Below are 19,057 nucleotides of genomic sequence, written 5' to 3'. Positions count from 1 at the left end.
ATGTCCATCTATCCCCAGGGATTCAGACCAATATCCATCTATCCCCAGACACTGAGTCAGTGTCCATCTATTCCCAGGCACTCAGACCAATGTCCATCTATCCCAGACACTTAGTCCGATGTCCATCTATCCCTCGGCACTCAGTCCGATGTCCATCTATCGCCAGACATTCAGTCCAGTGTCCATCTATCCCCAGGCACTCAGTCCAATGTCCATCTCCGTTCCCCAGGCAGTCAAACCGCTGTCCATCTAGCCCCAGACAATCAGTCTGATGTCCATCTATCTCCAGACACGCAGTCCGATGTCCGTCTCTCCCCAGACACTCAGTCCGATGTCGATCTATCCCCAGACCCTATCTCGAGGCATTCAGTCGACTGTCCATCTGTCCCAGGCACTCAATCCGCTGTCCATCTCCGATTCCCAGACACTCAATCCGATGTCCATCTATTCCTTGATACTCAGTCCGATGTCCATCTCCATTCCCCAGACACTCAGTCCGATGTCCATCTATTCCCAGGCACACAGTCTCATATCCATCTCCGATCTCCAGACACTCAGTCCGATGTCAATCTATCCTCAGGCACTCAGTCCGATGTCCATCTATCCCCAGACACTCAGTCCGATGTCCATCTGTCGCCAGGCACTCAGTCCGATGTCCATCTATCCCCAGACACTCAGTCCGATGTCCATCTGCCCCCAGGCACTCAGTCCGATGTCCATCTATCCCCAGACACTCAGTCCGATGTCCATCTATCCCCAGGCACTCAGTCCAATGTTCATCTATCACCAGGCACACAGTCCGCTGTCCATCTCCGAACCCCAGACACTCAGTCCAATGTCCATCTATCCCCAGGCACTCAATCCGATGTCCATCTCCTATCCACAGGCACTCAGTCCGATGTCCATCTATTGTTTGGCAATCAGTCCGATGTCCATCCCTGATCCCAAGACACTCAGTCCAATGTCCATCTATCTCGAGACACTCAATCCAACATCCATCTCCGATCCGCAGGCACTGAGTCCAACGTCCATCTGTCCCCAGACACTCAGTCCAATGTCCATTTATTCCCAGGCACTCAGTCCAATATTCATCTATCCTCAGGCACTCAGTCCGATGTCCGTCTCCGATTCCCAGACACTCAGTCTGATTTCCTCTATCCCCTATCCCGAGGCACTCAGTCCAATGTCCAACTATCCCCAGGGATTCAGACCAATATCCATCTATCCCCAGACACTCAGTCCGATGTCCACCTATCAACAGGCACTCAGTCTGACATCCATCCCTGATTCCGAGACACTCACTCCCATGTCCATCTATCCTATATTCCCAGGCACGGAGTCCAATGTACATCTCCGATCCCCAGACACTCAGTCCGATGTCCATCACTGATCCACAGATCCTCAGTCCGATGTCTATCTATCCCCAGGCACTCAGTCCGATGTCCATCTATCCCCAGACACTCAGTCAGAGGTCCATCTCTGATTCCCAGGCACTCAGTCCGATGTCCATCTATCACCAGATACTCAGTCCGATGTACATCTCCGTTCCCCAGGCACTCAGTCCAATGTCCATCTATCCCAAGGCACTCAGTCCGATGTCCATTTATCCCCAGGCACTCAGTCCGATGTCCATCTATCCTCAGAGACTCAGTCCGATGTACATCTCCGATCCCCAGGCACTCAATCCGATGTCCATCTATCCCCAGGCACTCAGTCCAATGTCCATCTATCCCCAGGCACTCAGTCCGATGTCCATCTATCCACAGACACTCAGTCCGATGTCCATCTCTGCTCCCAAGGCACTCAGTCCGATGTCTATCTCCGCTCCCCAGGCACTCAGTCCGATGTCCATCTCTGCTCCCCAGGCACTCAGTCCGCTGTCCATCTCTGATCCCCAGACACTCAGTCCGATGTCCATCTATCTCCAGACACTCAGCCCGATGTCCATCTATCCCCAGCTACTCAGTCCGATGTCAATCTATCCCCAAGCACTCAGTCCGCTGTCCATCTCTGATCCCCAGACACTCAGTCCGATGTCCATCTCTGCTCCCAAGGCACTCAGTCCGATGTCTATCTCCGCTCCCCAGGCACTCAGTCCGATGTCCATCTCTGCTCCCCAGGCACTCAGTCCGCTGTCCATCTCTGATCCCCAGACACTCAGTCCGATGTCCATCTATCTCCAGACACTCAGCCCGATGTCCATCTATCCCCAGCTACTCAGTCCGATGTCAATCTATCCCCAAGCACTCAGTCCGATGTCAATCTATCCCCAAGCACTCAGTCCGCTGTCCATCTCTGATCCCCAGACACTCAGTCCGATGTCCATCTATTTCCAGACACTCAGTCCGATGTCCATCTATCCCCAGCCGCTCAGTCTGATGTCCATCTATCCTCAGGCACTCAGTCCGATATCCATTTAGCCCCAGACACTCAATCCGATGTCCATCTATCTCCAGACACTCCGTCCGTGGTCCATCCATCCCGAGGCATTCAATCTGATGTCCATCGATCCCCTAGACACTCAGTCCGATGTCCATCCCTGATCCCCAGACACTCAGTCCGATGTCAATCTATCCCAAGACACTCAGTCCAATGTCCATCTATCTGCAGGCACTCAGACCGATGTCCATCTATTCCAGACACTTAGTCCGATGTCCATCTATCCCCAGGCACTCAATCCGATGTCCATCTATCCCCAGACACTGAGTCAGTGTCCATCTATTCCCAGGCACTCAGACCAATGTCCATCTATCCCAGACACTTAGTCCGATGTCCATCTATCCCCCGGCACTCAGTCCGATGTCCATCTATCCCCAGCCACTCAGTCCGATGTCAATCTATCCCCAAGCACTCAGTCCGCTGTCCATCTCTGATCCCCAGACACTCAGTCCGATGTCCATCTATCTCCAGACACTCAGTCCGATGTCCATCTATCCCCAGCCACTCAGTCTGATGTCCATCTTTCCTCAGGCACTCAGTCCGATGTCCATCTATCCCCAGACACTCAGTCCAATGTCCATTTATCCCCAGACACTCAGTCCGATGTCCATCTCTGCTCCCAAGGCACTCAGTCCGATGTCTATCTCCGCTCCCCAGGCACTCAGTCTGATGTCCATCTCTGCTCCCCAGGCACTCAGTCCGCTGTCCATCTCTGATCCCCAGACACTCAGTCCGATGTCCATCTATCTCCAGACACTCAGCCCGATGTCCATCTATCCCCAGCTACTCAGTCCGATGTCCATCTCTGCTCCCCAGGCACTCAGTCCGCTGTCCATCTCTGATCCCCAGACACTCAGTCCGATGTCCATCTATCTCCAGACACTCAGCCCGATATCCATCTATCCCCAGCTACTCAGTCCGATGTCAATCTATCCCCAAGCACTCAGTCCGATGTCAATCTATCCCCAAGCACTCAGTCCGCTGTCCATCTCTGATCCCCAGACACTCAGTCCGATGTCCATCTATCTCCAGACACTCAGTCCGATGTCCATCTATCCCCAGCCGCTCAGTCTGATGTCCATCTATCCTCCGGCACTCAGTCCGATATCCATTTAGCCCCAGACACTCAATCCGATGTCTATCTATCTCCAGACACTCCGTCCGAGGTCCATCCATCCCGAGGCATTCAATCTGATGTCCATCGATCCCCTAGACACTCAGTCCGATGTCCATCCCTGATCCCCAGACACTCAGTCCGATGTCAATCTATCCCAAGACACTCAGTCCAATGTCCATCTATCCGCAGGCACTCAGACCGATGTCCATCTATTCCAGACACTTAGTCCGATGTCCATCTATCCCCAGGCACTCAATCCGATGTCCATCTATCCCCAGACACTGAGTCAGTGTCCATCTATTCCCAGGCACTCAGACCAATGTCCATCTATCCCAGACACTTAGTCCGATGTCCATCTATCCCCCGGCATTCAGTCCGATGTCCATCTATCGCCAGACACTCAGTCCAGTGTCCATCTATCCCCAGGCACTCAGTCCAATGTCCATCTCCGTTCCCCAGGCAGTCAAACCGCTGTCCATCTAGCCCCAGACAATCAGTCTGATGTCCATCTATCTCCAGACACGCAGTCCGATGTCCGTCTCTCCCCAGGCACTCAGTCCGATGTCGATCTATCCCCAGATACTATCTCGAGGCATTCAGTCGACTGTCCATCTGTCCCAGGCACTCAATCCGCTGTCCATCTCCGATACCCAGACACTCAATCCGATGTCCATCTATTCCTTGACACTCAGTCCGATGTCCATCTCCGTTCCCCAGACACTCAGTGCAATGTCCATCTATCCCCAGGCATTCAGTGCAATGTCCATCTATCCCCAGGCACTCAGTGCAATGTCCATCTCTCCCCAGGCACTCTGTCCAATATCCATCTATCCCCAGACACTCAGTCCGATGTCCATCTATTCCCAGGCACACAGTCTGATATCCATCACCGATCTCCAGACACTCAGTCCGATGTCAATCTATCCTCAGGCACTCAGTCCGATGTCCATCTATCCCCAGACACTCAGTCCGATGTCCATCTGTCGCCAAGCACTCAGTCCGATGTCCATCTATCCCCAGACACTCAGTCCGATGTCCATCTGCCCCCAGGCACTCAGTCCGATGTCCATCTATCCCCAGACACTCAGTCCGATGTCCATCTATCCCCAGGCACTCAGTCCAATGTCCATCTATCACCAGGCACACAGTCCGCTGTCCATCTCCGAACCCCAGACACTCAGTCCAATGTCCATCTATCCCGAGGCACTCAATCCGATGTCCATCTCCTATCCACAGACACTCAGTCCGATGCCCATCTATTGATGGGCAATCAGTCCGATGTCCATCCCTGATCCCAAGACACTCAGTCCAATGTCCATCTATCTCGAGACACTCAATCCAACATCCATCTCCGATCCGCAGGCACTGAGTCCAACGTCCATCTGTCCCCAGACTCTCAGTCCAATGTCCATTTATTCCCAGGCACTCAATCCAATATTCATCTATCCTCAGGCACTCAGTCCGATGTCCGTCTCCGATTCCCAGACACTCAGTCTGATTTCCTCTATCCCCTATCCCGAGGCACTCAGTCCGATGTCCAACTATCCCCAGACACTCAGCCGGATTTTGATCTCCGATACCCAGAAACTCAGTCCGATGTCCAAATCTGATCCCGAGACACTCAGTCCAATGTCCATCTCTGATCCCCAGGCACTCAGTCCGATGTCCATCTATTCCCAGGCACTCAGTCCGATGTCCATCTCCGATCCCCAGACACTCAGTCCAATGTCAATCTATCCCCAGACACTCAGTCCGATATCCAACTACCATCTATCTCAGGCACTCAGTCCGATCTACATCTATCCCCCGACACTGAGTCCGAAGTCAATCTTTCCACAAGCACTCTGTCCAATGTCCATCTAACCCCAGACACTCAGACCAATGTCCATCCCTGATCCCCAGGCACTGAGTCCAATGTCCATCTATCCCCAGGGATTCAAACCAATATCCATCTATCCCCAGACACTGAGTCAGTGTCCATCTATTCCCAGGCACTCAGACCAATGTCCATCTATCCCAGACACTTAGTCCGATGTCCATCTATCCCTCGGCACTCAGTCCGATGTCCATCTATCGCCAGACACTCAGTCCAGTGTCCATCTATCCCCAGGCACTCAGTCCAATGTCCATCTCCGTTCCCCAGGCAGTCAAACCGCTGTCCATCTAGCCCCAGACAATCAGTCTGATGTCCATCTATCTCCAGACACGCAGTCCGATGTCCGTCTCTCCCCAGACACTATCTCGAGGCATTCAGTCGACTGTCCATCTGTCCCAGGCACTCAATCCGCTGTCCATCTCCGATTCCCAGACACTCAATCCGATGTCCATCTATTCCTTGACACTCAGTCCGATATCCATCTCCATTCCCCAGACACTCAGTCTGATGTCCATCTATCTCCAGACACTCAGTGCAATGTCCATCTATCCCCAGGCACTCAGTGCAATGACCATCTATCCCCAGACACTCAGTCCGATGTCCATCTATTCCCAGGCACACAGTCTGATATCCATCTCCGATCTCCAGACACTCAGTCCGATGTCAATCTATCCTCAGGCACTCAGTCCGATGTCCATCTATCCCCATACACTCAGTCCGATGTCCATCTATCCCCAGGCACTCAGTCCAATGATCATCTATCACCAGGCACACAGTCCGCTGTCCATCTCCGAACCCCAGACACTCAGTCCAATGTCCATCTATCCCCAGGCACTCAATCCGATGTCCATCTCCTATCCACAGACACTCAGTCCGATGTCCATCTATTGTTTGGCAATCAGTCCGATGTCCATCCCTGATCCCAAGACACTCAGTCCAATGTCCATCTATCTCGAGACACTCAATCCAACATCCATCTCCGATCCGCAGGCACTGAGTCCAACGTCCATCTGTCCCCAGACACTCAGTCCAATGTCCATTTATTCCCAGGCACTCACTCCAATATTCATCTATCCTCAGGCACTCAGTCCGATGTCCGTCTCCGATTCCCAGACACTCAGTCTGATTTCCTCTATCCTCTATCCCGAGGCACTCAGTCCGATGTCCAACTATCCCCAGACACTCAGCCCGATTTTGATCTCCGATACCCAGAAACTCAGTCCGATGTCCAACCCTGATCCCGAGACACTCAGTCCAATGTCCATCTCTGATCCCCACGCACTCAGTCCGACGTCCATCTATCCCAGACACTCAGTCCGACGTCAATCTATCCCAGACACTCAGTCCTATGTCCATCCCTGATCTCCAGACACTGAGTCTGATGTCCATCTCCGATCCCCAGACACACAGTCCAATATTCATCTATTATCTATCTGTGGCACTCAGTCCGATCTGCATCTACCCCCAGACACTGAGTCCGAAGTCAATTTTTCCACAGGCATTCAGCCCAATGTTCATCTTTCCCCAGGCACTCAGTCCGATGTCCAGCTGTCCCCAGGCACTCAGTCCGATGGCCATCTCTGCTCCCCAGGCACTCAGTCCGATGTCTATATCCGCTACCCAGGCACTCAGTCCGATGTCCATCTCTGCTCCCCAGGCACTCAGTCCGATGTCCATCTCCGATCCCCAGACTCTCAGTCCGATGTCAATCTATCCCCAGGCACTCAGTCCAATGTCCATCTCCGATGCCCAGGCACTCAGTCCGATGTCAATCGATCCACAGACACTCAATCCAACATCCATCTCCGATCCCAAGGCACTCAGTCCAATGTCAATCTATCCCCAGGCACTCAGTCCGCTGTCCATCTCCGATCCCCAGACACTCACTCCAATGTTCATCTATCCCCAGGCACTGAGTCCGACGTCCATCTATCCCAGACACTCAGTCCGACGTCCATCTATCCCAGACACTCAGTCCTATGTCCATCCCTGATCTCCAGACACTGAGTCTGATGTCCATCTCCGATCCCCAGACACACAGTCCAATATTCATCTATCATCTATCTGTGGCACTCAGTCCGATCTGCATCTACCCCCAGACACTGAGTCCGAAGTCAATTTTTCCACAGGCATTCAGCCCAATGTTCATCTTTCCCCAGGCACTCAGTCCGATGTCCAGCTGTCCCCAGGCACTCAGTCCGATGTCCATCTATCCCCAGACACTCAGTCCGATGTCCATCTCCGTTCCCTAGACACTCAGTCCAATGTCCATTTATCCCGAGGCACTCAGTCCAATGTCCATCTATCCCAGACAGACAGTCCGATGTCCATCTATCCCCAGACACTCAGTCCGATGTCCATCTATCCCAACACACTCAGACCAATGTCCATCTATCCCCAGGCACTCACTCCGATGTCCATCCCTGATCCCCAGACAGTCAGTCCTGTGTCTATCTACCCCAGACACTCAGTCCAATGTCCATCTATCCCCAGGCACTCAGACCAATATCCATCTATCATCCATCTCAGGCACTCAGTCCGATCTACATCTATCCCCAGACACTGAGCCCGAAGTCAATCTTTACACAAGCACTCAGTCCAATGTCCATCTAACCCCAGACACTCAGAGCGATGTCCATCCCTGATCCCCAGGCACTGTGTCCAATGTCCATCTATCCCCAGGGATTCAGACCAATGTCCATCTATCCCCAGGGATTCAGACCAATGTCCATCTATCCCCAGACACTCAGCCCAATGTCCATCTATCCCCAGACACTCAGAGTGATGTCCATCCCTGATCCCCAGGCACTCAGTCCAATGTCCATCTATTCCCAGGAATTTAGTCCGATGCCCATCCCTGATCCCGAGACACTCACTCCCATATCCATCTATCCTATATTCCCAGGCACGCAGTCCGATGTCCATCTATCCCCAGATACTCAATCCGAGGTCCATCCCTGACCCCCAGGCACTGCGTCCAATGTCCAACTATCCCCAGGGATTCACACCAATATCCATCTATCCCCAGACACTCAGTCCGATGTCCACCTATCAACAGGCACTCAGTCTGATATCCATCCCAGATTCCGAGACACTCACTCGCATGTCCATCTATCCTATATTCCCAGACACGGAGTCCAATGTACATCTCCGATCCCCAGGCACTCAGTCCGATGTCCATCTATCCCCAGACACTCAGTCAGAGGTCCATCTCTGATTCCCAGGCACTCAGTCCGATGTCCATCTATCACCAGATACTCAGTCCGATGTACATCTCCGTTCCCCAGGCATTCAGTCCAATGTCCATCTATCCCCAGGCACTCTGTCCGATGTCCATTTATCCCCAGACACTCAGTCCGATGTCCATCTCTGCTCCCCAGGCACTCAGTCCGATGTCTATCTCCGCTCCCCAGGCACTCAGTCCGATGTCCATCTATCCCCAGCCACTCAGTCCGATGTCAATCTATCACCAAGCACTCAGTCCGCTGTCCATCTCTGATCCCCAGACACTCAGTCCGATGTCCATCTATCTCCAGACACTCAGTCCGATGTCCATCTATCCCCAGCCACTCAGTCTGATGTCCATCTTTCCTCAGGCACTCAGTCCGATGTCCATTTATCCCCAGACACTCAGTCCGATGTCCATCTCTGCTCCCAAGGCACTCAGTCCGATGTCTATCTCCGCTCCCCAGGCATTCAGTCCGATGTCCATCTATCCCGAGGGATTCACACCAATATCCATCTATCCCCAGACACTCAGTCCGATGTCCACCTATCAACAGGCACTCAGTCTGACATCCATCCCTGATTCCGAGACACTCACTCCCATGTCCATCTATCCTATATTCCCAGGCACGGAGTCCAATGTACATCTCCGATCCCCAGACACTCAGTCCGATGTCCATCACTGATCCACAGACACTCAGTCCGATGTCTATCTATCCCCAGGCACTCAGTCCGATGTCCATCTATCCCCAGACACTCAGTCAGAGGTCCATCTCTGATTCCCAGGCACTCAGTCCGATGTCCATCTATCCTCAGAGACTCAGTCCGATTTACATCTCCGATCCCCAGGCACACAATCCGATGTCCATCTATCCCCAGGCACTCAGTCCAATGTCCATCTATCCCCAGGCGCTCAGTCCGATGTCCATCTATCCACAGACACTCAGTCCGATGTCCATCGCCGATCCCCAGGCACTCAGTCCAATGTCCATCTATCCCCAAACACTCAGTCCGATGCACATTTAGTCCCAGATACTCAGTCCGATGTCCATTCCGTTCCTCAGGCACTCAGTCCGATGTCCATCTATCTCCAGACACTCAGTCCGATGTCCATCTATCCCCAGCCACTCAGTCTGATGTCCATCTTTCCTCAGGCACTCAGTCCGATGTCCATTTATCCCCAGACACTCAGTCCGATGTCCATCTCTGCTCCCAAGGCACTCAGTCCGATGTCTATCTCCGCTCCCCAGGCATTCAGTCCGATGTCCATCTCTGCTCCCCAGGCACTCAGTCCGATGTCCAGCTCCGATCCCCAGACACTCAGTCCGATGTCCATCTATCTCCAGACACTCAGCCCGATGTCCATCTATCCCCAGCTACTCAGTCCGATGTCAATCTATCCCCAAGCACTCAGTCCGCTGTCCATCTCTGATCCCCAGACACTCAGTCCGATGTTCATCTATCTCCAGACAATCAGTCCGATGTCCATCTATCCCCAGCCGCTCAGTCTGATGTCCATCTATCCTCAGGCACTCAGTCCGATATCCATTTAGCCCCAGACACTCAGTCCGATGTCCATCTATCTCCCGACACTCCGTCCGAGGTCCATCCATTCCGAGGCATTCAATCTGATGTCCATCGATCCCCTAGACACTCAGTCCGATGTCCATCCCTGATCCCCAGACACTCAGCCCGATGTCAATCTATCCCAAGACACTCAGTCCAATGTCCATCTATCCGCAGGCACTCAGACCGATGTCCATCTATTCCAGACACTTAGTCCGATGTCCATCTATCCCCAGGCACTCAATCCGATGTCCATCTATCCCCAGACACTGAGTCAGCGTCCATCTATTCCCAGGCACTCAGACCAATGTCCATCTATCCCAGACACTTAGTCCGATGTCCATCTATCCCCCGGCACTCAGTCCGATGTCCATCTATCGCCAGACACTCAGTCCAGTGTCCATCTATCCCCAGGCACTCAGTCCAATGTCCATCTCCGTTCCCCAGGCAGTCAAACCGCTGTCCATCTAGCCCCAGACAATCAGTCTGATGTCCATCTATCTCCAGACACGCAGTCCGATGTCCGTCTCTCCCCAGGCACTCAGTCCGATGTCGATCTATCCCCAGATACTATCTCGAGGCATTCAGTCGACTGTCCATCTGTCCCAGGCACTCAATCCGCTGTCCATCTCCGATACCCAGACACTCAATCCGATGTCCATCTATTCCTTGACACTCAGTCCGATGTCCATCTCCGTTCCCCAGACACTCAGTCTGATGTCCATCTATCTCCAGACACTCAGTGCAATGTCCATCTATCCCCAGGCATTCAGTGCAATGTCCATCTATCCCCAGGCACTCAGTGCAATGTCCATCTCTCCCCAGGCACTCTGTCCAATATCCATCTATCCCCAGACACTCAGTCCGATGTCCATCTATTCCCAGGCACACAGTCTGATATCCATCACCGATCTCCAGACACTCAGTCCGATGTCAATCTATCCTCAGGCACTCAGTCCGATGTCCATCTATCCCCAGACACTCAGTCCGATGTCCATCTGTCGCCAAGCACTCAGTCCGATGTCCATCTATCCCCAGACACTCAGTCCGATGTCCATCTGCCCCCAGGCACTCAGTCCGATGTCCATCTATCCCCAGACACTCAGTCCGATGTCCATCTATCCCCAGGCACTCAGTCCAATGTCCATCTATCACCAGGCACACAGTCCGCTGTCCATCTCCGAACCCCAGACACTCAGTCCAATGTCCATCTATCCCGAGGCACTCAATCCGATGTCCATCTCCTATCCACAGACACTCAGTCCGATGCCCATCTATTGATGGGCAATCAGTCCGATGTCCATCCCTGATCCCAAGACACTCAGTCCAATGTCCATCTATCTCGAGACACTCAATCCAACATCCATCTCCGATCCGCAGGCACTGAGTCCAACGTCCATCTGTCCCCAGACTCTCAGTCCAATGTCCATTTATTCCCAGGCACTCAATCCAATATTCATCTATCCTCAGGCACTCAGTCCGATGTCCGTCTCCGATTCCCAGACACTCAGTCTGATTTCCTCTATCCCCTATCCCGAGGCACTCAGTCCGATGTCCAACTATCCCCAGACACTCAGCCGGATTTTGATCTCCGATACCCAGAAACTCAGTCCGATGTCCAAATCTGATCCCGAGACACTCAGTCCAATGTCCATCTCTGATCCCCAGGCACTCAGTCCGATGTCCATCTATTCCCAGGCACTCAGTCCGATGTCCATCTCCGATCCCCAGACACTCAGTCCAATGTCAATCTATCCCCAGACACTCAGTCCGATATCCAACTACCATCTATCTCAGGCACTCAGTCCGATCTACATCTATCCCCCGACACTGAGTCCGAAGTCAATCTTTCCACAAGCACTCTGTCCAATGTCCATCTAACCCCAGACACTCAGACCAATGTCCATCCCTGATCCCCAGGCACTGAGTCCAATGTCCATCTATCCCCAGGGATTCAAACCAATATCCATCTATCCCCAGACACTGAGTCAGTGTCCATCTATTCCCAGGCACTCAGACCAATGTCCATCTATCCCAGACACTTAGTCCGATGTCCATCTATCCCTCGGCACTCAGTCCGATGTCCATCTATCGCCAGACACTCAGTCCAGTGTCCATCTATCCCCAGGCACTCAGTCCAATGTCCATCTCCGTTCCCCAGGCAGTCAAACCGCTGTCCATCTAGCCCCAGACAATCAGTCTGATGTCCATCTATCTCCAGACACGCAGTCCGATGTCCGTCTCTCCCCAGACACTATCTCGAGGCATTCAGTCGACTGTCCATCTGTCCCAGGCACTCAATCCGCTGTCCATCTCCGATTCCCAGACACTCAATCCGATGTCCATCTATTCCTTGACACTCAGTCCGATATCCATCTCCATTCCCCAGACACTCAGTCTGATGTCCATCTATCTCCAGACACTCAGTGCAATGTCCATCTATCCCCAGGCACTCAGTGCAATGACCATCTATCCCCAGACACTCAGTCCGATGTCCATCTATTCCCAGGCACACAGTCTGATATCCATCTCCGATCTCCAGACACTCAGTCCGATGTCAATCTATCCTCAGGCACTCAGTCCGATGTCCATCTATCCCCATACACTCAGTCCGATGTCCATCTATCCCCAGGCACTCAGTCCAATGATCATCTATCACCAGGCACACAGTCCGCTGTCCATCTCCGAACCCCAGACACTCAGTCCAATGTCCATCTATCCCCAGGCACTCAATCCGATGTCCATCTCCTATCCACAGACACTCAGTCCGATGTCCATCTATTGTTTGGCAATCAGTCCGATGTCCATCCCTGATCCCAAGACACTCAGTCCAATGTCCATCTATCTCGAGACACTCAATCCAACATCCATCTCCGATCCGCAGGCACTGAGTCCAACGTCCATCTGTCCCCAGACACTCAGTCCAATGTCCATTTATTCCCAGGCACTCACTCCAATATTCATCTATCCTCAGGCACTCAGTCCGATGTCCGTCTCCGATTCCCAGACACTCAGTCTGATTTCCTCTATCCTCTATCCCGAGGCACTCAGTCCGATGTCCAACTATCCCCAGACACTCAGCCCGATTTTGATCTCCGATACCCAGAAACTCAGTCCGATGTCCAACCCTGATCCCGAGACACTCAGTCCAATGTCCATCTCTGATCCCCACGCACTCAGTCCGACGTCCATCTATCCCAGACACTCAGTCCGACGTCAATCTATCCCAGACACTCAGTCCTATGTCCATCCCTGATCTCCAGACACTGAGTCTGATGTCCATCTCCGATCCCCAGACACACAGTCCAATATTCATCTATTATCTATCTGTGGCACTCAGTCCGATCTGCATCTACCCCCAGACACTGAGTCCGAAGTCAATTTTTCCACAGGCATTCAGCCCAATGTTCATCTTTCCCCAGGCACTCAGTCCGATGTCCAGCTGTCCCCAGGCACTCAGTCCGATGGCCATCTCTGCTCCCCAGGCACTCAGTCCGATGTCTATATCCGCTACCCAGGCACTCAGTCCGATGTCCATCTCTGCTCCCCAGGCACTCAGTCCGATGTCCATCTCCGATCCCCAGACTCTCAGTCCGATGTCAATCTATCCCCAGGCACTCAGTCCAATGTCCATCTCCGATGCCCAGGCACTCAGTCCGATGTCAATCGATCCACAGACACTCAATCCAACATCCATCTCCGATCCCAAGGCACTCAGTCCAATGTCAATCTATCCCCAGGCACTCAGTCCGCTGTCCATCTCCGATCCCCAGACACTCACTCCAATGTTCATCTATCCCCAGGCACTGAGTCCGACGTCCATCTATCCCAGACACTCAGTCCGACGTCCATCTATCCCAGACACTCAGTCCTATGTCCATCCCTGATCTCCAGACACTGAGTCTGATGTCCATCTCCGATCCCCAGACACACAGTCCAATATTCATCTATCATCTATCTGTGGCACTCAGTCCGATCTGCATCTACCCCCAGACACTGAGTCCGAAGTCAATTTTTCCACAGGCATTCAGCCCAATGTTCATCTTTCCCCAGGCACTCAGTCCGATGTCCAGCTGTCCCCAGGCACTCAGTCCGATGTCCATCTATCCCCAGACACTCAGTCCGATGTCCATCTCCGTTCCCTAGACACTCAGTCCAATGTCCATTTATCCCGAGGCACTCAGTCCAATGTCCATCTATCCCAGACAGACAGTCCGATGTCCATCTATCCCCAGACACTCAGTCCGATGTCCATCTATCCCAACACACTCAGACCAATGTCCATCTATCCCCAGGCACTCACTCCGATGTCCATCCCTGATCCCCAGACAGTCAGTCCTGTGTCTATCTACCCCAGACACTCAGTCCAATGTCCATCTATCCCCAGGCACTCAGACCAATATCCATCTATCATCCATCTCAGGCACTCAGTCCGATCTACATCTATCCCCAGACACTGAGCCCGAAGTCAATCTTTACACAAGCACTCAGTCCAATGTCCATCTAACCCCAGACACTCAGAGCGATGTCCATCCCTGATCCCCAGGCACTGTGTCCAATGTCCATCTATCCCCAGGGATTCAGACCAATGTCCATCTATCCCCAGGGATTCAGACCAATGTCCATCTATCCCCAGACACTCAGCCCAATGTCCATCTATCCCCAGACACTCAGAGTGATGTCCATCCCTGATCCCCAGGCACTCAGTCCAATGTCCATCTATTCCCAGGAATTTAGTCCGATGCCCATCCCTGATCCCGAGACACTCACTCCCATATCCATCTATCCTATATTCCCAGGCACGCAGTCCGATGTCCATCTATCCCCAGATACTCAATCCGAGGTCCATCCCTGACCCCCAGGCACTGCGTCCAATGTCCAACTATCCCCAGGGATTCACACCAATATCCATCTATCCCCAGACACTCAGTCCGATGTCCACCTATCAACAGGCACTCAGTCTGATATCCATCCCAGATTCCGAGACACTCACTCGCATGTCCATCTATCCTATATTCCCAGACACGGAGTCCAATGTACATCTCCGATCCCCAGGCACTCAGTCCGATGTCCATCTATCCCCAGACACTCAGTCAGAGGTCCATCTCTGATTCCCAGGCACTCAGTCCGATGTCCATCTATCACCAGATACTCAGTCCGATGTACATCTCCGTTCCCCAGGCATTCAGTCCAATGTCCATCTATCCCCAGGCACTCTGTCCGATGTCCATTTATCCCCAGACACTCAGTCCGATGTCCATCTCTGCTCCCCAGGCACTCAGTCCGATGTCTATCTCCGCTCCCCAGGCACTCAGTCCGATGTCCATCTATCCCCAGCCACTCAGTCCGATGTCAATCTATCACCAAGCACTCAGTCCGCTGTCCATCTCTGATCCCCAGACACTCAGTCCGATGTCCATCTATCTCCAGACACTCAGTCCGATGTCCATCTATCCCCAGCCACTCAGTCTGATGTCCATCTTTCCTCAGGCACTCAGTCCGATGTCCATTTATCCCCAGACACTCAGTCCGATGTCCATCTCTGCTCCCAAGGCACTCAGTCCGATGTCTATCTCCGCTCCCCAGGCATTCAGTCCGATGTCCATCTATCCCGAGGGATTCACACCAATATCCATCTATCCCCAGACACTCAGTCCGATGTCCACCTATCAACAGGCACTCAGTCTGACATCCATCCCTGATTCCGAGACACTCACTCCCATGTCCATCTATCCTATATTCCCAGGCACGGAGTCCAATGTACATCTCCGATCCCCAGACACTCAGTCCGATGTCCATCACTGATCCACAGACACTCAGTCCGATGTCTATCTATCCCCAGGCACTCAGTCCGATGTCCATCTATCCCCAGACACTCAGTCAGAGGTCCATCTCTGATTCCCAGGCACTCAGTCCGATGTCCATCTATCCTCAGAGACTCAGTCCGATTTACATCTCCGATCCCCAGGCACACAATCCGATGTCCATCTATCCCCAGGCACTCAGTCCAATGTCCATCTATCCCCAGGCGCTCAGTCCGATGTCCATCTATCCACAGACACTCAGTCCGATGTCCATCGCCGATCCCCAGGCACTCAGTCCAATGTCCATCTATCCCCAAACACTCAGTCCGATGCACATTTAGTCCCAGATACTCAGTCCGATGTCCATTCCGTTCCTCAGGCACTCAGTCCGATGTCCATCTATCTCCAGACACTCAGTCCGATGTCCATCTATCCCCAGCCACTCAGTCTGATGTCCATCTTTCCTCAGGCACTCAGTCCGATGTCCATTTATCCCCAGACACTCAGTCCGATGTCCATCTCTGCTCCCAAGGCACTCAGTCCGATGTCTATCTCCGCTCCCCAGGCATTCAGTCCGATGTCCATCTCTGCTCCCCAGGCACTCAGTCCGATGTCCAGCTCCGATCCCCAGACACTCAGTCCGATGTCCATCTATCTCCAGACACTCAGCCCGATGTCCATCTATCCCCAGCTACTCAGTCCGATGTCAATCTATCCCCAAGCACTCAGTCCGCTGTCCATCTCTGATCCCCAGACACTCAGTCCGATGTTCATCTATCTCCAGACAATCAGTCCGATGTCCATCTATCCCCAGCCGCTCAGTCTGATGTCCATCTATCCTCAGGCACTCAGTCCGATATCCATTTAGCCCCAGACACTCAGTCCGATGTCCATCTATCTCCCGACACTCCGTCCGAGGTCCATCCATTCCGAGGCATTCAATCTGATGTCCATCGATCCCCTAGACACTCAGTCCGATGTCCATCCCTGATCCCCAGACACTCAGCCCGATGTCAATCTATCCCAAGACACTCAGTCCAATGTCCATCTATCCGCAGGCACTCAGACCGATGTCCATCTATTCCAGACACTTAGTCCGATGTCCATCTATCCCCAGGCACTCAATCCGATGTCCATCTATCCCCAGACACTGAGTCAGCGTCCATCTATTCCCAGGCACTCAGACCAATGTCCATCTATCCCAGACACTTAGTCCGATGTCCATCTATCCCCCGGCACTCAGTCCGATGTCCATCTATCGCCAGACACTCAGTCCAGTGTCCATCTATCCCCAGGCACTCAGTCCAATGTCCATCTCCGTTCCCCAGGCAGTCAAACCGCTGTCCATCTAGCCCCAGACAATCAGTCTGATGTCCATCTATCTCCAGACACGCAGTCCGATGTCCGTCTCTCCCCAGACACTCAGTCCGATGTTGATCTATCCCCAGACACTATCTCGAGGCATTCAGTCGACTGTCCATCTGTCCCAGGCACTCAATCCGCTGTCCATCTCCGATTCCCAGACACTCAATCCGATGTCCATCTATTCCTTGACACTCAGTCCGATGTCCATCTCCGTTCCCCAGACACTCAGTCTGATGTCCATCTATCTCCAGACACTCAGTGCAATGTCCATCTATCCCCAGGCACTCAGTGCAATGTCCATCTATCCCCAGGCACTCTGTCCAATGACCATCTATCCCCAGACACTCAGTCCGATGTCCATCTATCCCCAGACACTCAGTCCGATGTCCATCTATCCCAACACACTCAGACCAATGTCCATCTATCCCCAGGCACTCACTCCGATGTCCATCCCTGATCCCCAGACAGTCAGTCCTGTGTCCATCTACCCCAGACACTCAGTCCAATGTCCATCTATCCCCAGGCACTCAGACCAATATCCATCTATCATCCATCTCAGGCACTCAGTCCGATCTACATCTATCCCCAGACACTGAGCCCGAAGTCAATCTTTACACAAGCACTCAGTCCAATGTCCATCTAACCCCAGACACTCAGAGCGATGTCCATCCCTGATCCCCAGGCACTGTGTCCAATGTCCATCTATCCCCAGGGATTCAGACCAATGTCCATCTATCCCCAGGGATTCAGACCAATGTCCATCTATCCCCAGACACTCAGCCCAATGTCCATCTATCCCCAGACACTCAGAGTGATGTCCATCCCTGATCCCCAGGCACTCAGTCCAATGTCCATCTATTCCCAGGCATTTAGTCCGATGCCCATCCCTGATCCCGAGACACTCACTCCCATATCCATCTATCCTATATTCCCAGGCACGCAGTCCGATGTCCATCTATCCCCAGATACTCAATCCGAGGTCCATCCTGAACCCCAGGCACTGAGTCCAATGTCCAACTATCCCGAGGGATTCACACCAATATCCATCTATCCCCAGACACTCAGTCCGATGTCCACCTATCAACAGGCACTCAGTCTGACATCCATCCCTGATTCCGAGACACTCACTCCCATGTCCATCTATCCTATATTCCCAGGCACGGAGTCCAATGTACATCTCCGATCCCCAGACACTCAGTCCGATGTCCATCACTGATCCACAGACACTCAGTCCGATGTCTATCTATCCCCAGGCACTCAGTCCGATGTCCATCTATCCCCAGACACTCAGTCAGAGGTCCATCTCTGATTCCCAGGCACTCAGTCCGATGTCCATCTATCCTCAGAGACTCAGTCCGATTTACATCTCCGATCCCCAGGCACACAATCCGATGTCCATCTATCCCCAGGCACTCAGTCCAATGTCCATCTATCCCCAGGCGCTCAGTCCGATGTCCATCTATCCACAGACACTCAGTCCGATGTCCATCGCCGATCCCCAGGCACTCAGTCCAATGTCCATCTATCCCCAAACACTCAGTCCGATGCACATTTAGTCCCAGATACTCAGTCCGATGTCCATTCCGTTCCTCAGGCACTCAGTCCGATGTCCATCTAACCGCAGCCACTCAGTCCGATGTCCATCTCTGTTCCTCAGGCGCTCAG

Source organism: Pristiophorus japonicus, chromosome 6 (genome assembly GCF_044704955.1).
Source record: "Pristiophorus japonicus isolate sPriJap1 chromosome 6, sPriJap1.hap1, whole genome shotgun sequence".
Lineage (NCBI taxonomy): Eukaryota > Metazoa > Chordata > Chondrichthyes > Pristiophoridae > Pristiophorus > Pristiophorus japonicus.
Note: the sequence above shows the minus strand (reverse complement) of the source record.